Source organism: Leopardus geoffroyi, chromosome A1 (genome assembly GCF_018350155.1).
Source record: "Leopardus geoffroyi isolate Oge1 chromosome A1, O.geoffroyi_Oge1_pat1.0, whole genome shotgun sequence".
Lineage (NCBI taxonomy): Eukaryota > Metazoa > Chordata > Mammalia > Carnivora > Felidae > Leopardus > Leopardus geoffroyi.
Window position 1 is genome coordinate 130,686,248 of NC_059326.1, and position 24,724 is coordinate 130,710,971.

At 34.9% G+C, this 24,724-nt stretch overlaps 1 long non-coding RNA gene across 1 annotated transcript in view; it reads left to right on the forward strand.

Moving 5' to 3' along the window:
* Positions 1-23,811, forward strand: part of LOC123606275 — a 62,451-nt gene extending 38,640 nt beyond the window's left edge. The window contains exon 4 of the long non-coding RNA XR_006716208.1: positions 22,743-23,811. This is a non-coding gene — a long non-coding RNA (uncharacterized LOC123606275). The remainder of the gene's footprint in view (positions 1-22,742) is intronic.
* The last annotated feature ends 913 nt before the right edge of the window (positions 23,812-24,724 follow it).

The following is a 24,724-nucleotide window of genomic DNA, read 5'->3' on the forward strand; positions in this document are numbered from 1 at the left end:
AAAGAAGTATGTTATCTAGCTGGAATTAAAATGAAAACATATGGACATGTGGTATATAGCCATGGACTATTTCTCAGCCATAAAAAATGAAAACTTGCCATTTGCAATGATATGGATAGAGCTAGAGAGTATTATGGTAAGCAAAGTCAGAGAAAGACAAACACTGTATGATTTCACTCATATGTGTAATTTAAGAAACAAAACAAGTTAGCTAAGAGAAAAAAAAAAAGAGAGGCCAACCAAGAAAGAGACTCTTAACTATAAAGAGGAACATGGTTACTAGATGGGTTCCTCTAGTGGATGGGTTAAATAGGTGATGGGGATTAAGGAATACACTTGTGATGAGCATTGGGTGTTGTATGGACCTGTTGAATCACTATATTATACACCTGAAACTAATATTACACGCCATGTTAACAGGAATTTAAATAAAACATTTAAAAATTAAAGAAAGGTTAATACATATTCTTCTCAAACCATTGCAAAAAACAGAAGAATGAAAGCTTCCAAACTCATCCTATGAGGCCTTTGTTACCCTGATAACAAAACCAAAAAAGATACTATAAAACTAGGGAAACTACAGAGCAATACCCTGATGAAGACAGATGTAAAAGTCCCTAAAATAAGAGCAAACCAAATGCAATACAGTAAAAGAATCATTCACCAAAATCAAGTGGAATTAATTCCAGGAAAAAAGGATGGTTTAATAGAAATCTATCAACATGATTATTCACATGTACAAAATGAAGAATAAAAACCATATGGTCATTTCAACAGATGCAGAGAAAGCATTTCACAAAATTCAACATCCGTCCATGGTAAAAACACTCAATAAAGTGGGTTTAGAAGGAAGATACCTCAACATAACAAAAGCTATATATGATAAGCCCACATTTAATATCATACTCAATGGTAAAAATTGAAAAGCTTTTCCTCTAAGATCTGGAACAAGACAAGAATGTCTACTCTTGCTAGTTTTATTGAGCCTGGTATTGGAAATCACATCTCCAGCAAACAGAATAAAAAGAAAGAAAAGGCATCAAATCAGCAAGGAAGAAGTTATATCTCCCTGAAAGGGGAGGAGCATGGTCCCTGCCCTCCCTCTGACACAGCCTCCAAGCTGGGGTGGGGTTTAGCGTACCTGGGACAACTCAGGTTTGGCTAAATTGTGGTGAGGGACCTTGCTCTCCTCATCCCAGCCCAGGATCTAACCTGACTCCATGGTAATCCTTGGCCATTCTCTGTGTGATACACACACAAATACTCCTCCTCCCCCTCCCACAGCTTAGTAAGAATCTTCTTATTTTCTTGAATTTTATTTGGGGGCTGGATGAGCCAGAGGGTCAGAAATCTGCCTTTTGTCCTCACTACTTGACATTCTGGTTACGGTGTATGTGTGATTTTAGGTTTTTCTATGGTGGTTGTATTTATATTAAACCCCTGGCTGGTGTATAAAAAAAATCAGCCTTCTAGATGCTCCTGTTAGTAACAACTGATGGTAACAATACACTTATCATAACGAACACATTTCACTATGTTGTATACCTGAAGCTAATATATCACTATACCTCACTTAATATACATACAAATACATACATACATGCACAGAAGAGATAACAAAGGCTGGCGAAGAGGTGGAGAAAATACATTCTTTTTTAAAAAAAATTTTTTTTTTTCAACGTTTATTTATTTTTGGGACAGAGAGAGACAGAGCATGAACGGGGGAGGGGCAGAGAGAGAGGGAGACACAGAATCGGAAACAGGCTCCAGGCTCTGAGCCATCAGCCCAGAGCCTGACGCGGGGCTCGAACTCACGGACCGCGAGATCGTGACCTGGCTGAAGTCGGACGCTTAACCGACTGCGCCACCCAGGCGCCCCGAGAAAATACATTCTTATACACTTCTGTTGGGATCGTAAATTGGTACAGCCACCATGAAAAATAGTATGGAGAATCTTCAAAAATTAAAAATACAAATTACTATATGATCCAAGAATTCTACTTCAAGTAATATATCCAAAGTAAATGAAAACACTAACTGAAAAAGGATATCTACTTGCCCATGGTCATAGCATTATTTATAATACCAAGACATGGAAACAATTTAAATGTCCATAATAGATAAATGTATAAAGAAGTTGTGGTGTTTATACAACATTACCCAACTATTAAAAACAAAACAAAAAACCACAAAAAACAAACAAAAAAACTAAGGAAATCCTGAAATTAGTGCTACTGTAGATGGACCCTGGCAGCATTATGGTAAATAAAATGTCAGAGAAAGACAAATATTGTGTGATCTCTCTTATATGTGTAATCAAAAAAACAAAAATTCATAGAGAGATTGTATTTGGGGTTATCACAGGGGGTTAGGAAGAGCAATGAGAGAAAGGTGGTCAAAGTGTATAAACCTCCAGTTAAAATATAGATAAGTGGGGCGCCTGGGTGGTTCAGTCAGTTAAGCATCTTGCTCTTGATTTCAGCACAGGTCATGATCTCATGGTTAGTGAGTTTGAGCCCTGAGTTGGGCTCTGTGCTGACAGTATGGAGCCTGCTTGGGATTCTTTCTCTCTGATCTGCCACGCACCCCCCCCCCCCAATATAAGTAAACTTAAAATTTTTTTAATTAAAAAACTGTAAGTAACAGGTATGTAATGTATAGCATGACAGCTGTACTTAACATGATCTATGTATGAAGGTTATTAAGAAACTAAATCCTGGGGCGCCTGGGTGGCTCAGTCGGTTAAGCGCCCGACTTCAGATCAGGTCATGATCTCGCGGGCTGTGGGTTCGAGCCCCACGTCGCGCTCTGTGCTGACCGCTCAGAACCTGGAGTCTGTTTCAGATTCTGTGTCTCCTTCTTTCTCTGACCCTCCCCTGTTCATGCTCTCTCTCTGCCTCAAAAATAAATAAATGAAAAAAAAAAAAAAGATACTAAATCGTGGTAGTTTTCTTCAAAAGGAAATTTCCTTTCTTTTTTTTTTGCTTTCTTTTATTTATAGGAGATGATGGAGGTCAGTAAGCTTATTGTGATAATCATTTCACAATCTATGTAAATCAGGTTATTATTGCTGTATACCTTATACAGTGATGTATCTTAACTGCATCTCAATAATACTGGGGGGAGGAGGGATAAAAGAGAAATGCCATGAGACCATGAAGGAGATTCACTCCTATGTGGGAGAGGAGGAAGAAGGAAGGTGGGGGAAGAGAGGCATTAAGACTAGAGCAGAGTTCTTTTTTTTTTTTTTTAGGTTAATTTATTTATTTTGAGAGAGAGAGAGAGAGAGAGAGAGAATGAGCGGGGGAGGGACAGAGAGAGAGGAAAAGAGAGAGAATACCAAGAAGGCTCCACGCTGTATGCTGAGACTAACCATGAAATCAAAAGCTGAGCCAAAATCAAGAGTTGGATGCTTGACCGACAGAGCTACCAAGGCGACGTGACTGGAGCAGAGTTCTAAGATAATTTTGGCAAAGTTGATAAAGAGTCTTGAAGCCAATGTGCCCATTACCATAATCCTGTATCTCTCAGGAGTGTCTTTCTCAATGTACCTGCCAAGCTCCATTATTAGTGGAAAGCAGCCTGTCAGAAGTATGGTGTTGACACTCACTGGTGAATTTCAGAGAGAATCACTGGGGGCCAGGTAATTATATTTCCTGTGGTGGAAGATCTGAGAGGCACATTTTCATCTTCAGCACATTTTTTTGGCAAACAAAGCAGCAATCTTGTGAATCAAAATAAGGTATCAGCTCTATCTTTTTAATGTAGCTGGTGGAAGATGACACATTGTGGCAGTTCTAGAAGGCTCTACTCACATTTTACCTATGAGAAAAGGGAGTGTTGTACTCCTCCTGTAGACAGCATGGGTTTCCCCACTGTGCAACCACAAATTGGCACAAATGACAAAATGCAACATCATCCCGTTTCAGCTCTAAGAGTATCTAGAACACCCTGGATCCCAAAACAGCAGAACCTAGGAGAAATAAGCTCTATCCAGGAGGTTATTTCTATACATAGAACATCTACCCATTCACATGATCCATGTTTTGCTGGCACTTGCCCTACGGTTAAAACACCTTTTTTGCCCCTCAAAAATGTCCTTTCTCTACATCGTTTGCTGGATTCTCCAGAGACTATCCCTTAATTTTACACCCCAATCCTCTTAGCTACTACAAAACATCTGATATTTTAGCTTCTCCCATTCTATTCAGCTTCCACTAGCCACCACCAAGTAGTTACTTCTTGCAGTTTTGTTGTGGGGACTTTGAAGATGGCAAAACTGTGTGTGAATGCTTTAGTGAAAAACAACCTTATTGTATTTCTGCACAAATTAAGAGAATGGCTTTGCCTGTTGCAAGTTGATTGCCTATTATTTTGAATATTTTAATTACTATTTAAATATTCTTACGATACCTAGGTGAGTATGTAAATATATAAAAGGAATATGTAAATATTCTTATGATATCTAGGTTTTATAGATCCTTTGGCAACAAAGCTTTCTGTCAGCACGTCAGTATTCTTCTTTTCCCTCTGTATTATATGGAGATAGGAGTTTATTTGGAATTAAGCCAAAAGGCACATCTTGGGAAAAATAACATACTGTAACTCATGATTTCCTTTCCCTTTGTTGACTAACTCTTTGTTGCTGGGCCAAGCTTATGTATCCTATTACTTCTTTGCTGAGAATGACTTCTCCCCTAGGAAACTCCCCAATCCTTGCTGCAAATATATCCTTGCTAGCCCATCCTACCAGTTTGCTAGCCAACCCCTGACACGTTGTAATCCCAGTGGCAGATAGGCTCCAACAGCACTTTGCTGAATAAAAGCACCTCCTGTTACTATTCTAGGCAACTAATATAATTTCTTATCTGGTGTAGCATTTCAGTTCTTCTCCTAAGAATCTCAGTTTTTTTTCAACTAGAGTTATCAAGGCATTCACTAACTGATTATTTCTCTGAGCACAATGATAAAAATGTATTCTTAACTCAAAGGGAGATAACCCATGTCAAACTGATTCTACCTTAATATATTTGGTGTGCTCTTTTTGTCCATGCCCTCCTGGAGAAATCCAATTGAATTCTTAACATTCATCTTAAAAGCAGTAGAACACAAGGACAGCAAAGTAACAGTTGGCCATTCATCAAAGAAAATTGAGCAAAATGTATAGTGCATTTCGGGCTCAGATCATTGTATTTTGAAGAAATACATGCCAATTGTAATGATGACAAAAATAGCAGCTACCTTTTGCTGTTATCTCCTTTGTACTGGGCATTGATGTGTACTGTATGTGCACTATTCTAATCCTTATTGTTACCCTGCAAGTTTCAGGTAAGATTATCATCCTATCACACCCGTGTGGAAATTGAGGGTTACTTCTCCCAACTTTGCAGTTGTGACTGTGCTGGTATTTGGGTTGTTCTCTAATACAGCCCTTCCCATTAATTTATTTAATAAATCATAGGCACCTAAGATGTTAGAGGGACACTGAAGCAACAATGGTGGAATGGTCTTAAAGATCTTTCCCAAGTACTTGAGTCTATTTGCTAGAGAGTTTCAAATTGTGTTCTGGAGAATCCCAGGGTTCTTCTGAGGTTTGAAGCTGAAAGACTCTAGGGGACAGATTTGGAGGTATTATGCAAGGTTCCATGCTTACTACTCCAAGTAGAAAGTTCCAGTTTTTATTTTTGTTTATATGTATATTTTTTGTATATGCTTTATACAATGAGAATTCACTTGGTTTGTTTTAAAAATCTGAAAGCCACTGATGATATGCAATGTGTTTTAATAATTTAGAGAAAAATCTCAAAATTACTTCAGTGTTTCTCCTAAATCTGTATCTTATTTTGTTTGATGGCCCGATTATACCAAAAGGAATGTTCCACATTAAAATTCCCTCTCCCTTGCTACACAGTAACTTCCTGGGTTACAGAATTAAGTAGTGGCTAAGAGCACGAGCAATGTATTACACTTTATTAGAAGCCTGGCTTTACTACTTACTATTCTCTCTGTGACTTTGGACAATTCACTCAGACTCTCTTTCTCATCTGTCAAATGAGATTAATAATAGCACCTTTGCCACAAGGTGATTGTAAGGATTAGGTGAATGTAAAACAAATATTCTCACATGGTAAATCATCAGTAATTGTGAGGTATATTTATTAAATGTCTGCCTAACTCTAGTGATCACCTTGAATAGTGACTAAAGCACTAGGACAGTAAGTCCATCTTCAATAAGCTTCTATAGATCTCAGTTTCACTCATTGCATTTGATTTCTTTACTTTCTATTCATAGGGTATATACTTTAATTTGTATCCTAAACTGATAAAATTTACTTTTCTACTGCTCCCACTGTGTACTATTTTACTATTGCCCTTGACAGCATCAGTTTTTAAAAAACAATCCATGAATATTACTTTTATGTTAGTATTAAAATACAGGTTTCAATCTGTAAACAAGTAAAAAAAAAATGGCGAAAAGTACATATCTATCTTACTTTGAATGTGAGTGGACTATATCCTCCAATCAAAAGACACAAGGTGACTGAATGGATAAGAAAACAATACCCATGTATGTTGCCTACAAAAGTCTCACTTCAGATCTAAAGACACATGCAGATTGAAAGTGAAGGGATGAAAAAGCATTTATCATGCAGATGGAAGCAAAAAAAAAAAAAAAAAAAAAAAAAAAAAAAAAGCCTGGGTAGCAATACTTCTTTTAGCCAAAATAGACTTTAAACAAGGACTGTAAGAAGACACAAAGAAGGACACTACATAATCATAAAGGGAACAATCCAACAGGAAGATATAACAATTATAAGAATTTGTGCACCCAACACGGAAACACCCAAAAACATAAAGCTACTATTAATAGAATAAAAAGATAAAAAAAATTGGCAGTGATATAATAATAGTAGGGGGTCTTAACACCCCAGTCTGGATTATCTATCCATTGATGTAAAAATTAATAAGGAAACAGCGACTGTGAATGACACAGTGGAACAGATCTAATAGATAGGTTCAGAATATTCTATCCCAAAACAGGAGTAAACAGATTCTTTTCAAGTACATATAGAACATTCTCCATGATAGATCACATTAGGCCATAAAAACAAACAAGAAACCAAAACCAAATCTCAACAATTAAAAAAGACTGAAATCATATCATGCATCTTTTCCAACCACAATGGTGTGAACCTAGAAACCAATCACAAGAAGAAGTCTGGACAGAACACAAACACATGGAAGCTGAATGAAGTACTCCTAAACAACTAGGGGGTCAACCAAATCACCAAAGAGGAAATTTAAAAATACAAGGTCCAAACACAATGGTCCAAGATCTTTGGCATGAAGCAAAAGCTTTTCTAAGAGGGAAGATGATAGCATTACATATCTACCTAAAGAATCAAGAAAAATGTTAAACAACCTAACCTTATGCCTAAAGGTCTAGAAAAATAAGAACAAAGCCCAAAACCAATAGAAGGAAGGAAATAATAAAGATTAGAACAGAAATAAATGAAATGGAGACCAAAATAAACTGAATGGAATGGATCTATAAAACCAGGAAAAGGTTCTTTGACAAGATCAACAAAATCTATAAACCTTAAGACAGACTTGAAAGCAAGTAAAGAAGGGAGGGAGGGAAGGAGGAAGGGAGAGAGGGAGGGAGGGAGGGCAGGAAGGAAAGGAGGAAGGAAGGAAGGAAATTCAAATAAAATCTTAAATGAGGGAGATAAGTAATAACAGACACCACAGAAATACAAAAGATTCTGACAGAATATTATGAAAAATTATATGCCAACAAATTGGACAACCTAGAAGAAGTGGATATATTCCTAGAAACATATAAACTTCGAAAAGTGAATCAAGAAGAAATTTTCAGCAGACTGATTATGAGCAATGAAACTGAATCAATAATATAAAAACTCCCAAAAAAAAAGTAGAGGATCAGATGGCTTCATTAGTGAATTCTACCAAATATTTAAAGAAGATTTAATACCTATTCTTCTAAAACTATTCCAAAAAAATACAAAAGGAGGGAAAGCTTCCAAATTCATACTAGAAGATTGGCATTACCCTGATACCTTAACCCCAAGCTTAGAAATATGAACAACGTTCCTTCAATTTACATTCAATCTCTAAACTGGTGGGCCTGTGTGACTTTATTTCATACTGCCATGGTCCTGATTTAAGTAACTATAGATCTCTGTCTTATTTTTTCAGGCTTCTAGAAGAAAGCCTTCTAGTTATTTTCTTTAGGTACCTTTTTTTTTTGCCTAAAATGTTATCCTTCAAAGAGAGATTTGTTGGAGATGGGTGGATTTGCTTCATACTTATTCACTGTTTAATACAAGGTCTCTGCCCAGGAGAAATGGCTGGTGATGGTTTAGCAGTAATCCAGTATGTCTGCAACTAAGGCTTTCTTTCATTCAGTAAATGAAACAAAACAAAGGAAAGCAACCACAAGAGCAACAACAAAAAAACCTTTATTCTTAAAAACAAAAAAAAAAAAACAAAAAAAAAACTTGATTCTTAAAAAAAATCTTAAAAATAAAAAATGTTTTAGTCTTTCACGTGAGTGCTTGAAACTTCATTTTACTGGGCCCTGTGTATAATACTGCTGCATCGGCTTCCTGAGTATTTTTGCATCGCACATCTGAATAAAACTGATGAGCTTCACAGAAATACTCCTGTTTATTTGGTGCTTTGGAATACTGCATTAACACCATAAAACAAAAATTACCACACTACTTTTATTAGAAAATATTATCTCATATCCCAAATCATCCACTTTTCCATATGCAGTTAATGATTAGGAAAAAAAGATTTTCGTTAAGGTAAAAACTATATCCATTGAATATGAATTTTCAAATCATTGAAAAATATTATGAAAAGTGTTGGCAGTAATTAAAATGAGCTCTTTTACTTATTGTCTTATTACCTATCCTTCGTGAGTCCCTAGTTCTCTTTTTTTTTGTTTAAGATTTATTTTTGAGAGAGAAAGCACAAGTGGGGAAGGGGCAGAGAGAAAGGGGAACAGAGGATGTGAAGCTGGCTCTCTGCCGACAGCACAAAGGTGAAGTCAGATGCTCAACTCACTGAGGCACCTAGGTGCCCCCATAGTTGTGTTTCCCTCTTTCTTTTTTTAAGGTTTTTTTTTTTTTTTGTATTTTTTAAGTGTTTACCTATTTTTGAAAGAGAGAGAGACAGAGCACTAGCAGGGGAGGGGCAGAGAGAGAGAGGGAGACACAGAATCCAAAGCAGGCTCCAGGTTCTGAGCTGTCAGCACAGAGACCAATGCGGGGCTCGAACCCCTGAACCTTGAAATCATGACCTGAGCCGAAGTGGGCCCCTTGACTGACTGACCCACCCACGTGCCCCCTCCCCCGCAGCTCTGTTTCTTAAGTTAAACTGATGATAATACTTAATTAGGGAATTGCTTTCATTTGTTACTTTAAATATATATTCTACTGCCTAAGACAGCTTCATGTAGCCACCTTTTTCATGATCCTGTTATACACATGAAGATTATTCTTGGTCTGGTGATCTGTCAAGCACAGGATAATTGACTTAAAACATTTTTTTGTCTAACATTTGCACAGTGGAACATTTTCTAAGCACTAATGGAAGCTTCAGGTAAAAAGACCACATTCTTAATCAGAGGTGTGTATATCAGGATACTGAGGCAAGAATGGACAAAGTAACATGTTTAAGATGAGTATAGAAGAAATCAGTGTCATAAAGCACATAGCTTCATGTCTACCAGGGACATATACTAAGGAAATTGCAAAAGCTACAATCCAGGAAAGTAACTGGGATTAGAGAACAGAATACAGTCGGCTCTCAAGAACTGCTTGCATGGTTTGACTGCCGGGAATCTTGTTATACTAAGTTTAGTGATTTCCTTTTTGACTAGGAGCATTCCAATTTGGTCATTCCAGTTTTTAGTGGCATTTACATATCACTTCTTAAAAGTAACCCTTGGTTACGGAATCTGAATCAAAGTTATTTTTTCAGACTCACTTTAAAGGTGTTCTAGTTTAACTTTTACTTTTCCCTACCAGTACAGTAGTCTTTTAAGCCACTCATCTTCAGTAATGAGAGCAGACTTCTTAATTGGTGCTATTCTTCCATTCTGACAATATCCTTGACAATGCAATAATGCCAACAACCATAGGGCTTCAATCCAACATTATATTCAGACTTCATGCTAAAATAATGGTGTCTAGAGATCTATGTGTTCATTACAACTAAAATAGATCTGAGATGTAGTGCCATAGGCTTTGAAAAACAGAAGCAGTTGTAGTCATTTTGTAAAGGACTGTGCCACAAGTCAAAATTCCCTTTAGTGGTCCAGAAGATTAACATAGATTCATCATCAGTGCTTCTTAATCACTTTCTCTAGAGCCCTAGGTGTAGATGTCCATGATAAAGTGGAGTGGCTTTGCATTGGCTATATTAATCATATATGGGACAGAATGAAGTGAATCAGCAAATTTATTTTAGAGCCTGTATTAATGTGAACAATTCCTAAATTTCCTTCATTCAGTGAAGAAGAAGACAGTTTGTGATGCTCCTTTGAAATAACTGTATTTTCCTATGAAAAGAAAGTTTATGATCAGGAAACTCATACCAACATAAGTAACTACCATGAAATTCTCAATATGTATACTACCGCTGTATCAACATCCCATGATTTGGGTACAAAATTAATTGTATAATTTAGCAAACCTACCAAAATTTTAGTGAAATAGATAAAATCGATACCTGGCAAGGTCGGTGCCATTGACATTTGAATCACATGCTGCTTTTTCCTGACATGAATATATACCAACAGTGTTTATATCCATAGACAGGAATCATTGGCCGATTGGTTTAATGTCAGCATTTTCTTTAGAAAAAGGTGTGATCAATACAGATTAAGAGACATTGTCCTAGCATAGATATCTCAATTCTAAGAATAACAAAAAGGGACTTTTTGTTACTGCCTTTCTTTCAACCAAAAGTATTCTTAAAAAAATTTTTTTTTTTAAATTTTACAAAGACAGTACATGCACACGAGTTGGGAGAGGGGCAGAGAGAGAGACAAATCCCAAGCAGGCTCCATGCTCAGCACAGAGCCTTTTGTGGGGTTAGATCCCATGACCATGAGATCATGACCTGAGGTGAAATCAAGAGTCAGATGTTCAAGTGACCCAGTCACTCAGGTGCCTCTCAAACAAAAGTATTCTTACTTCATAAGATTTAGCACCTATGAGTTTTCAGGCATTTTGCTAGGTTCTGGCAGTAAATATAAAATGACTTTTATTTTTAAGTGACTTATGGAAGTAAGATTCAGAAATAAGATCATGAAGTACCTAGACAATTGCAATACAATGGCATTGGATTAAGACTACTGATTAGGTGCAATACAAGTTGGGATTGGGTGAATAAGGGAAACTTCTGGGGTAAGAAAGTGGTACATGAGCTAAGTCATGAAAAACTAATGGGGGCCATCTACGAAAAGAGAGGGTTGTATGAATGGTGGCGTGCCAAAAGGAAGCACACCTACAAAATCAAAGTTGAGAGAAAGTATGGTACATTGGAAAATCTAAAAGTTGGTTACTGTGAAAGAAGATGGGCATCCTGAAATCTTTAATAAGTATACAGAAAGCGTTGATCTTATAGCAAGAAAACACTAAACATCCTACTTACTTATAACTGGGGTATCTAAAAAGATTATCTCTAGGTATTACTAGAAAAAGTCTCAAGAGCAAAAGAAATTGTGGAAGGAAAGGCTTTAACCTAGAACATAGATGTTGTTTGGGTTTCTTTTTAGGAGTTTGTTTTTTCTTTTATTTCCCCCCAAATTGGGGAAGGTCAACAGGTGCCCGCAACAAGGACTTCAAAGATATGTAGAGTTATGTAGAGTTGATATCATGAATAAGGGTGGATTTTAGTTTCAGCATATGAAATGACTTTAGAATATCATTCACATATTAAGTGTTAGAACTCACAAAATTCCTTGAGAATTTCCAATACAAATAATATTTTCATTTCTATTTTACTCAAGGATTTATTGAACACTTTTGCAGAAAGTACTACCAAGGACAAGGATACAAAAGGACACAGTATATGGAAGTATCTCCTCAGAGAATGACACAGTATATGAAAGGTTTCTCCTCAGAGAAAGAGAAGACTAGTACATAATATGTGGAATAAAATACATGAGAAATGACTAATTGCTATAAGAAACTTAGGAAGACTTAAAAGAGTTACATTTGAATTTAACCTTGGGGGATTTTGAAAGGCAAAGGTTGGGACCAAAAGCAATTTTAGGGCCATAAACAGAGACTCCAAGGTTGAGTACCTCTTATTTTCTATGTAGTAGCTAGAGTTGTATGAAACATTAATCAGATCATATTGCCCTTCTACAGAAGAAAGAGAAAAGAGAACCAAGGACACTTTTTTGAATCCTAGATGGCTAAGTTTTTCAAGTTCCTCTGCATTTATTACAGACAAAATTTCATTTCTAGTTTTACATAGAGAAAAAACCCAGAATCCAATGGAACAAATTAAGCTTTTACTTAAGTCAACATTTTTTGCACCCAAGACTTCCTAAAAGTATGAATGTCACTGACAAGGATGTCCATGAGAATGTTCCTTTTTAATTGGCTTTTGTCACACTGCATGTTCACAGTACAGCTTCCAACAATACCAACAGAGCCAACACAACTTTATTTGTAAAACTCAAAAAAGTTTTGATCCTTTTGAACTAAGTTGAAAATACGGCATTACTCAGAGATACTTGCCTAAAATACTTGTGAATTGATTCTACTTCTAATCCCCACAGTTATTTGAAAAATTAAGACCATTAGGCTATACATAATGAAGACAGCCTTCACAACTTGTGACTATTTTGATGGATTATAAAATGCATTCTTGCTTCATGTGGCATTACCTATGCAGAATTTACTCTCTATGCTGTTAAATTGGAAATATATTTAAGGACATGAACTTTAACATCTTAAGTGGAACATGGCATTTCTATGTGGATCTATGAGTATTCTATAATGTTCAATTCTTATTGCCATAAACTTTCTATGAGAACATTTAAGAAAACAGTTGCACTAGAAAACATTTTATTCAATGACATATATGGGTATGGTCTATTTTTGAGCTATTGTAAATGCTAGATTTGACTAGAGAAATTTCACATAACCATCCTATTTATGAAATGCACAGTTCAAAATATCTAAGGAATTACCAATTTTTGTTGTTGTTGCTGTTACTGTTGAAAGATTCAACAATACTGTGATAGAAGCAGAAATGCCTTAGGTCTTTTGATTCAAAATTTAACTGGTAAATCACTAACATTGTACTTTTAGTCATCTTAGGTTGTTTAAATATTAAAATTAGGACCACATTCACCATTACTATCAGAGAACAGCTATATTCAAGCATTCTTATTTAGCTTGCTTGCAGAAAGAACAAAGGTTTCAGACATATGAACCACAGCGAAGAGTTTTCACAAAATATCTCTTCAATAATAAAAGAGTATCTCTTTAAAATTAAAGACTATCTTGCATGGGGATAGCACTTTATTTTTACACAGTACTGTAAAGTATTCATTATTCTCTTTGATCCAGTCAACAATACTACAAGAATGCAAGGCAGAAGCTACTATTAACTTTTTACATTAAAAATGAAAAATGGAATTACAAAAGAATTAAATGAGATAAAGTGAATCACCCCAGGACTAATTACTAGTAAACTGTATTTACTGATAGCGGAATCTGCAGTGTTGTCCTAATAGCATGTTTATTTTTAAATAACCCATATTTCCTCAGCTTCTATGTTTGCTTGCCTTTAACAGCCTGCATCTGTGACTTTGGAGGCTGCCACAGGGCTATGACAACTACTTTGCCTGCATAGAAAGCAAAATGCTAGGATTTTATGTCTCTCCTGGGATGGTTCAGAGTCAATGACTAGGGCAGATAGTCTAGCCCAGCTCCCCTACTTGAGTCAGGACAAACTGACTCCATGTGGGTCAGAGAGATGCTAGCACTTTCTCTGTAATCACAGCCCTAACTTTTTCTACTTCTTAGTCCTTCAGCCAGTCCTTACTTCTTATTGGGAGCAATTCTTTAATAAATTACTGCACAGAAATTCTCATCTCGAGGGTTGGTGTTTTGTTTGTTGGTTCTTTGTTTGTATTTTTTTTCCAGAATCCAGACCATGAAATAAACTAAGGAAGTTGAGGAGCGTAAAGTTTAAATATCCAGTATAAGAATGCATATTTCATATATGAAGAAAATAAAAATCAAACATAAGCACCATAATTTTTCTTTCTTTCAGTTGTTTCATGATAAAAGACTGGAATATGAGTGTTGAAGCTTTTACTTTACCATAAATTTAATTTGCTTTAAGTCCAAGTTAGTTAAGATGTAGTGTAATAATTGTAATAATTGTTTCAAGAGTAGCATTTAGTGATTCATCTCTTACATATAACACCAAGTGCTCATCCCAACAACTGCCTTCCTTAATGACCATCATCCATCTAGCCCATCCCCTGCCCCTTCCCTTTGTTCTGTGTATTGAAGAATCTCTTAACCTTTTGGAGCCTGTATTTTCAAGTGTAAACTGGGAGATAATAGCACCTGCTCAGACTGTTGCATATAGGTATTGTGATGGTAAAATAAATAGTAAAAATAATTTATCAACTATAAAATGTTCCAACAGCATTTCTCAAAATGTAAAAAATAAAACGTAGAATCCCAGGTTCAACAAACCCTCTCCTCAAATGCACAGATTCACACTTAGGGAAGAATTAGGGAATCTGCATTTTTAACAAACACCCTAGTTGAGTTAGCTGAAGATTGTCCAAGGTACATACTTTTAGAAACTTCAAACTGTTGATGAGATGGTATCACCATCATCTACGAAGAATGGTCTTAATCTCTGACTTCTCTGTATAAAATCTAGTGTTTTGTTATAGGGTTTTAACATTATTAATTGATTTTCCCCATTATCTTCCTTTTACTTCTTACCTGACACTAGCAAAATTTTTATAATTTAGTCAAGGAAGTAAAATGAAACAAGTCCAACAGAAAGAGTAAATAAGCACATCAGAAAAAATTGAAAATGACCAGGAGGAAGTTCTTAAAAATTAGCTTTGATTTTTTTTCATACAGACAGTGCTTATTAATGAGTCATTACTATTAAAAAGTTTAGAGAAAAATAATATGGTGCCAGTTTAAAAAATGATTTCACCTACAGCACTCTTCAAGCCATGAACATAATTACCAAAGTTACATAAGAAACATGCAAAGCTTGAAGTAATTATACTTTCTAAGTTTTGGATCTTCTGCAACTTTTATAGTCCAAATGCATTCAGAGAATGTACACTGATACAAGGGTTATTAATTAGATATAATACTGACTGGCTATTATTGCCAATTGGTGTTTTCTGCCTTTATGCATACTAAAGAGAAGTAAGCTTCTGTTTAGTTGACTTCAATTCTATCTATCCAAATACCAAAAGACTATGTAAAATATTTTAAATGTCTATTTGCAACCATATACTGGTATTTCTTTAGATTTAGGCATGATATCAATTATTCTAGTTAGCAAAACTTTGAACTGTTAAACTGCAAAACAGTAACTTAGTTTCTTTTAAGGGAAATAAATGTAGTATACACTTTTTTGGCAAATTAAGTGATTTGATGCTTTGTCCATGCTGATGCCTCCCAAATTTTTATCTCCAGCACAGAACTCTCCCGAACTCCAGATTCCCATAACCAACTGCCTAAAAAATGTGTGTTATAGGCATCTCAAAATTAACATGTCATCAACTGAATTCTTGACATACCCCTTAGGCTCTTCCACCCCAGTCTTCTATATCATTCTACCAGTTGCTTATGACCAATGTATAGCTAAAAAGCCAAAACAAACAAATGTGGACATTGCAGTTACTCTACTCTTTCTTATACTCACTATCTAATTTGTCTCATTGTAGTGATTTGTTAAAATATGTAATACATATTATGCCATTTCCCAAACTTTTCAGTGACTTTCCATTTCACTCAAAAGACAATCATTATAAAGATCTATATATCTCTTAGTAATACAGAGCCAGGTCCTCTAATGCTTTCAATCACCTATGGCTCTCTAAGTTGGACCAGCCTACTCTGATCCAAATTATTTGACCACTGGCCCTCTTTGTTGTTCCTCGATCATGCCTGGAATGCTCTCTTCCCTAGGCCTTTTCATTGCCATCAGGTATCCAATGGCCTTCCTTGGCCAAATAATTCTTATTAAATGTTATTTCTCAATGTTATTTCTCAGTGTAGCTATCATCATATTATAATTTAAAATTATCCAACCCACACAACATAGTCTCTCATCGTCCACTGCTTTTTCTTTTTTTCACAATAGATTTGATGATCTTGTCACATCCTGTATAATTAGGTTACCATACTTGCTCACTTTCTTCCCACTTCTTCTAAATGTAAGTTGAATGAGGGAAGGAATCTTTATTTTTTTGGAAATCCTAACTAATACATTTTTAAGCACTTAGAAAAATGATTGTCACATGGTAACAGATCAATGAATAATTATGGAATGAATGAATTCACATAAATGAAAAACAAAGAAACATTGTGCATTTCAGGAAACACATAATGAGAAATGAGGTTCTAAGCAGAATGAACAGGAGAACTGGTTCTGGTGGAGATGGATAATCTGGGTAATATAAAGAACATTAAAATATTTCAGTTAGAATCCTCTGTTGTGAGATAATATTTAATTTATTAGTATTGGAAAGCTATAAGAGAACCAAATCAGAACAAGAAAGAGATCCCGAAATAAACTGTAGATGATGAAATTAAAAACAAACCAAGAAAAACTCCAGAAGAATTTCATGGAAAATTGTTGAAAAACTTCTCAAAATATAGAGCAGCAAGATAGGAGAAGCAAACTCTAAGAAAAATTTAAGGAACACAGAGGATGGATTTAAGAGGTCCAGTTTTCATAACAGGAATTCCAGACAGGGGACACAGGTGAAAATAAAGTGAAGAATAATGGATACGATTTCCACATATGAATGTAAACATCTTCAGATTGAAAGAAAATTTCAGGCAGGATATACATAAAGATACACAGCACCTCTCAAAAATTTTCAGAACAAAAATCATTTAACACGCATACACACACACACACACACACACACACTATCTATCTATCTATCTATCTATCTATCATCTATCATCTATCCACTCAACAGGTGCACCAAAAAGAATCATTAGGAATAAACTTAACCAAGGAAATAAAAGACCTGTACTCAGTTGTCTAACTATAAAACACTGATTAAAGGAACTGAAGACGACACGAACAAATGGAAAGAACTAATAACCTCATGGACTGGAAGAATTAATATTGTTAAAATGTCAATATGACCCAAAGTCATCGACAAGTTCAGTACAATTCATATCAAAATACCAACAGCATTTTTCACAGAACTAGAGCAAATAATCCTAGAATTTGCATGGAATCATAAAGACTGTAAAAAGCCAAAGCAATCTTGAGAAAGAAGAACATAGCTGGAGGTATCACAATTCTAGATTTCAAACTATAGTGCAAAGCTGTAATATTCAAAACATTATGGCATTGGCACAAAAAGAGACACATAAATCAATAGAACAGAATAGAAAACCCAGAAATAAATGCATAATGATATGGTCAATTAATATACTAGCAGGAGGAAAAAGAATATACAATGGGAAAAAGACAGTCTCTTCAACAAATGGTGCTGGGAAAACTAGAGAATTACATGAAAAAGAATGAAACTGGACCCCTCTTCACACCATACACATTAATGAATTCAAAATGGATTAAAGACCTAAATGTGAGACCTACAACCATATGATTCTTAGAATAAAACAAACCTAAGCAGTAATCTCTCGGACACTGGCCTTAGCAAATTTTTCTAGATATGTCTCCTCAGGCAAGGTAAGCAAAAGCAAAATCAACTATTGAGACTATAAAGGAAACCATCCACAAATGAAAAGGCAGCCTACTCAATGGGAGAAGATATTTACAAAAGATATATCCAACAAGGGGTTAATATCCAAAATACAGAAAGAAACTATACAACTCAATACCAAAATAACAAATAATGCAACTAAAACATGGGCAGAGGACCTAATAATCAGGAAATGTGAATGAAAACCACAATGAGAGATCTCATTACACCTGTCTGAATGGCTAGAATCAAAAAGACAAGAAATAAGTTTTGGAGAGGATATACAGAAAAAGTAACTCTTTTGCACTGTTCGGAATCTCAATTGGTGCAGCCACTGTGGAAAACAGTGTGAAGATTCCTCAAAAAATTAAAAACAGAAACACTATATGATTCCATGATTCCACCAAGGTATTAACCCCAAAAAAGCAAAAACACTAATTTAGAAACATATATGTACCCCTATGTTTATTGTGACATTATTTACAATAGCCAAGATATAGAAACAACATAAGTGCCCACTGATACATGAATGAAGATGTATTCTATACATACAATGGAATATTAATCGGCCATAAAAAGGATGAGATCTTCCCATTTGTGACAGTGGGGATGGATCTAAAGGTATTATGCTAAGTGAAGAAAGTCACAGAAAGACAAATACCACATCAATTGACTCATGTGGAATCTAAAAACCAAACAAATGAACAAAGAAAAGTAGAAACAGACCCCTAGGTACAGAGATACTGATAGTTTTCAGAGGGATAGGCAGAATGGGCAAAAAGACAGCGGAAGATACTGGCTTCTGCTCATGGAATGAACGTTACCGACATGAAAGGTACAGAATAAGCAGTACAGCCAGTGGTATTATAATAACACTGTAAGGTGACCGATGGTAGCTACACTTGTAGTGAGAATAACACAACATAAAGACTTGGCGGATCACTATGTTGTACACCTGAAACTAAGGTAACACTGTGTGCCAACTATAGTTCAATAAATAGAAGAAGAAGAGGAAAAGTAAGTAACAGAATATCTTTAAAAACCTGACATAACAAAGCAGAATTATAAACCAGTGAAGATATCTTCCAAAAAATTAAGGTGCAATAAAAACAATTTTGGGAAAATGTGTGATTAATAGCTAACACTACAAGAGATATTGAATTTCTTTTAACTGAAGAGCAATGATTCCAGATGGAAGCCTGGGGTCTTCAGAGATAAACATTACCAGAAATTTTAGGTATATGTATTTAAGAGTAATGATTGCTTAAAACACTAATAATAATAGTGGTATGTAGTTTAAAACACGTAGAGATAAAATATAAACAATAAGACGAAGGCAGGAAGGTGGACAAATGCAATTTTACTATTATAAGTTCCTTATGTATTATGTGGTAGAATATTAAGTGAAGATGTACTCTAATAAGCAAAAGATGCATTTTTCATCTCCATACGAAACATAAATATGACATTACCCCAAAACAATAGAAAACAAATAACTAGATTATAAATGTAAATTTGTCTATATCAGCAACTAAATAAAATAATAATTGCTATTATACACTGATGATATAATTTTATACATAGAAAATCTCTATGTATCTGTAAACATAGTAAGTACATTAATCAAGGTATCTAGATACTAGCTCTGTACAACAATATATTTTTGTATACCAGAGACAAATATTTGGAAGCTGAAAAAAATATGTATGATAGCATCAAATACTCTATCAAATACATAAACATAAATTTAAGAAATGTAAAAAATTTTTATACTACAAAAAATTGCTGCATGAAGTGAGAGAGCATCTAAATAAATGGAAAGGTATTTTATGTTCATGGAATGGAAGATTCATTATTGTTAATATGTTAATTTTCCCCAAATTGATTTGCAGATTTACTACAATTCCACTCCAAGCTTCAGAAATATTTTCTTTTGTAAATATTAACAGACTAAAATTTATATGGATGTGCGAGGGACCTAGACAAAATAATACTGAAAAAGAGAAATAATTGAAGGTCTTACACTACATGATTTCAGTCTGTAAAGCTACAAGAATGTGTGGTTGACACAATGATACTTATATAGATCAATAAACAGAATGGAGCCCAGAAAGAGACCACAAATTATTTTCAATATAGAAAGAAAAAATTATTTAAAAGGACATATAAAGCATTTTCATTAAGTGTCTCTGGAACAACTTTTTGTGTTTTTATGTATGTTTATACACATACACATACATATGTATATACGTTGAAAATAAAATTTGACCCCTTAACTCTGTTTACATTGTTCATAAAAATTAATATTTTACCTATTTCTACATCTGGAAACAAAAATATATATATTCTAGAAATAAAACTTAAGTGAATGTTTTTCTGGCTTTCAAGCAGGCAGTTTCTTAACACAGAAAAGCCACCATAAAAGAAAACACATGAAAAATTATATTTTACCAAATTTAAAACTTCTGTGATCTGAAGATACCATATAGGAAAGTAAAAATGCAAGATATAGACTGGACGTCATATGAGATATATGATATGAAACAAAAAAGTGATATGTAAGATATATAGCAAACTTCTACCAATTAGGAGAAAACAAACACCACTAAAAAAAAAAGTGGACAGAAATATCTACAAAGATACTTCACACACACACACAAAATTCAATGGCCAAAGAGCATATGAGAATTTGGTCAAGATTAGTACTCATCAGTGATAAACAAAAAGCCACAATGAATAATGGTAGAATGTGTGATCTTAAAAATTTTGATGAGACTGGGTGTCGGTAGGAATGTGTAACAAAGAAAATTTTCATAAATTGCTGGTATTATTGTAAAATGCTCCAGCCTTTTGATCAACTAATGATTTCTTTCAAGTTTGCACACAGACTTGCTCCATGGCACAACAAATTGACTCCTAGGAACTGGAGAAATAAGCCTTTTTGTCTACAAAAGACAGGTACAAGAATATTCATACCAGCTCAATTCGTAACAGTCTACAGCTGGAAATAACCCAAAAGCCCATCAATAGAAGAAAATATACATGAACTTTGGATACTGGTAACAAAGGAAGACTCCTCAGCAATATGAAAGGAAAGGACTATCGATCCATACTAATACATACATGAACTTTAATTTTTTTAAATTTTTTATTTATTCTTGAGAGAGAAACAGAACACAAGCAGGGGAGAGGCAGAGAGAAACGGAGACACAGAATCAGAAAGCAGGCTCCAGGCTCTGAGCTGTCAGCACAGAGCCCCATGGGGGGCTCAAACTCAGGAACCACAAGACCATGACCTGAGCTGAAGTTGGATGCTCAACCAACTGAGCCATCCAGGTGCCCCAATACATAGATGAATTTTAAAAACATGTTGGTGAAAGAAGACAGACATACAAGAGTACATATGATATGATTTCATTTATAAGACATTCAGTAATAGGCAAAATTAATTTGTGATGACAGAAATTAGGAGCCACTGGATCAAGTCACAAGGTGCTTTCCAGAGTGATGGATTCTTTCCCTTGTTTTGGGTAATGGTCATATCATGTTTATATTTCTCAAAATTCTCTTTACTGATTTTAAATTATAACTCAAAATACTAATTCTAAAAACCAAAAATGAGATCTAGAATTATCATAAAATATCTCAAAAGAGCTCTAGAATTAAGTGTCAGATCATAATACTCTTTATAAACTCTTAGGAAGACAAATAAGAATGGTAGCTGTAGACTTTGGAAGAATTTTAAGGTACTCCTTCCATCAGTTTCTTGTCTCATTTTTTTTTGAGCATAAATTATTTGGGGTATGGCTCTGCAAATTAAATGAATTTAAATCTTTGATTACTTTAAGTCCATTGGTAGATTCTCATTGTAAATTTAATATCACAGAGAAATTTCCAGTAATTTACTCAAACAACAACAAACAAAAAACAAAAAAACCCCATCACTTTCATTTAAGTAAAAAACACCCAAACTCAAACTGAGTCAAACTCCATTTCTTTTGAAGCTTTTCTGAGCTCAGACCTCCGGGTTCATATCCAAAATTTGGATTTAAGAAGCATTTAAATATTTAGCAATATACACAGGTATCTTAGCTTGGAATTATTCCTCAGATTCTGGGTACTAATTTGTAGGGAGAAATATACATTTTCCATCTCTGACACTTGTATAACTCTTGAAATTTCTTGTTATTCTTTATGTGGACCAAAATAAAACAAAACAAAAACACTCTGATGCAATGGGGAAAAACTACATGATTATTTACAGTATTTTTCTGATAGTTGCTGCACAACAATTGTTAATAATAGATATTGTTTCCTTACTCAACTCTTTTCTACTTAGAGAGGAAAGGAAATGCTTTACATCTTTACAATCTGAGGCACTGGTTCTCTGGATAGGATTGGTAATAATTATTGCAGTCAGCTCTAATACATTGCAAATGTCATTGTTCCCCAAAACGATTTTCTCAAAGACCAACACTGTTGATTTAGCTGCTTGTCAGTAGTTTCTCATGGCTTTTGTCAAGTTTTATAATCTCTCCATCACATTTCAAGGGCTAACGAGTATTCGTGTCTTCTAGATTTCTTACACAGATTATTTCAGAGCCTATGAGGTTCAATATATCCTACAAACAGAAATATTTTCCTGTTTCTTAATGGCAATTAATGGCTAGGAGAATTCTATGCAATAGAATTCAAGCTTAACACAAACTGACTGATACCAAATCTTCTTTCTCTCTCCCTCTAGGTTTCTTCACAGATGTGTTTGACTATTGCTAAGCATCTCAACAAATCTTCAGCCTACAGACTTCCAATCTAGAAATGATGTGGGGATCAAGAACCTCGACTTTAACCCTATCAAGAAGGGAGGGTGTGGAAGAAGAGAGATAGAGAATAACACACAGACTCATTTTTTTATTCCCTACCAACTTATGACTGTTGACACAGAGGCTGCCTTTGCTGTAATTTACCATATTGAGATAAGTGATTGATTGTATCACCAAAGAATACATGGTGTGTTTAATATACAGGGAAGAAGTGGAGGTAAAGAAATGGTCAGTGCCTACACAGAGCTGTCAAGAATATGTGCTGCAAACCTCATTTTGCCTTTTTTTCCCCATTCAGTAGGAACTCTGTGAATAAGAGAAACATAGAAATTATACTAGTCTACTGCACACTCCTTCTTGAATTGCCATGCAAATCTGTTCATCAAAATTACCGAGTAAAATTAAATCATACAATTAGACCTAATCACCTAGGTCACATCATCACAGTTGAAACATCTTAAACATACCCAAGGTGATCTAATTTAAAAACTTGGCATTTTGTGGGGATATATTAACACTTTCCTATTTGGAGGACACAGCAACTCCTTTACCCCATTCTTATTAAATATTTATATGCATGACATCAGTGTTCTGAAAATACCCTGTGTGATATAAAGCCAATATATGGTTTCTCCAAAAGGAAAGCATTAAAATAATTTGCTTAGAGAAATTAGGGTTATAGATTTTTAAATTAATTTACCTCCACATATTTACTCTTATAGAAATGGGCACCAGAGTGAAAACAGGGAGATAGGAATCCAAGAGACTGATGGTGACCAGGACCAAGGTGCCATCAGGAATGTTCTGAAGTGATTGGATTCAAAATATATATTGCAGTCAAAGAAATTGCTAATGAATATAATGTAGAAGACGGGGAAAAAAGAATTCCTGATTGAAGAACTGGGAAAACTAGAGGTGCCTGGGTGGCTCAGTTGATTAAGTTGCAGCTCTGAATTTTGGTTCAGGTCATGATCTAATGGATTTTGAGTTTGAGCCTCTCATGGGGCTCTGGGCTGACAATGCAGAGCCTTCCTAGGATTCTGTCTCTCCCTCTCTCGGCCCCTCCCTCACTTGCCCTCTCAAAAATAAACACCCATGGGGAAAAAAAAAAAAAGAAATGGGAAAACTAAAACAAATAAAAATACTTTGGACCTTACACATTTATAAGCTCTGAAGAGAGATTTTTTTTCCCCCCAGATCACTTCATCCCACAAAGAAAACTCAAAGGTCTTCAGCAGGCTATGGGCAATTCATTAAAGAATGGCAAAATCATAGGGTAGTCTGAAGTACATAGATTAGAGACCTGGATTCAGCTGTGTGATCTTGAGGACACCATCTTAACATTCAGGCCTGTTGCGTCATCTTTAACAAAGACCAATGATAATGCTCTACAAAGCTTTCGTAAAGGTCAAAAGAGATAATGCCTGAAAAAATGCCATTTGATGGAAGTTAAAGTTGTATTAATTGTGTCTTTTAACTTTTCTGTGTGTTTCTTATCACAACGTCATATCCAAACAGGGTCTTTTATAGCATTCAGTTTATTTGGATCTAAACATTTCATTGATATTAAGATATATAATGTGTAAAAAAATTACATATTATATTATTCATATTAATTTACTTAAATGATATATAATTATTTTATATTAATTACATAACTATATATATAAGTATTTGTGCAGGAATATACAAACTAACCAAAAACTAAAAATGAGAAAACCAAGCCCCCCCATCCCCGCTTTTTTTTTTAGGCTAATACTGCTGCAAAGTTTCACAATGAAAAAGGAATATGGCAGCAAAGATAGCTCTTTTTCAGACTTATTTATTCTTTTCAATGCTAGATTGGTCAAGGAATGCCTAAAGCTCTGCAGCTCAAGTCTCTGGAGCAGATCAGTTTTCTGAT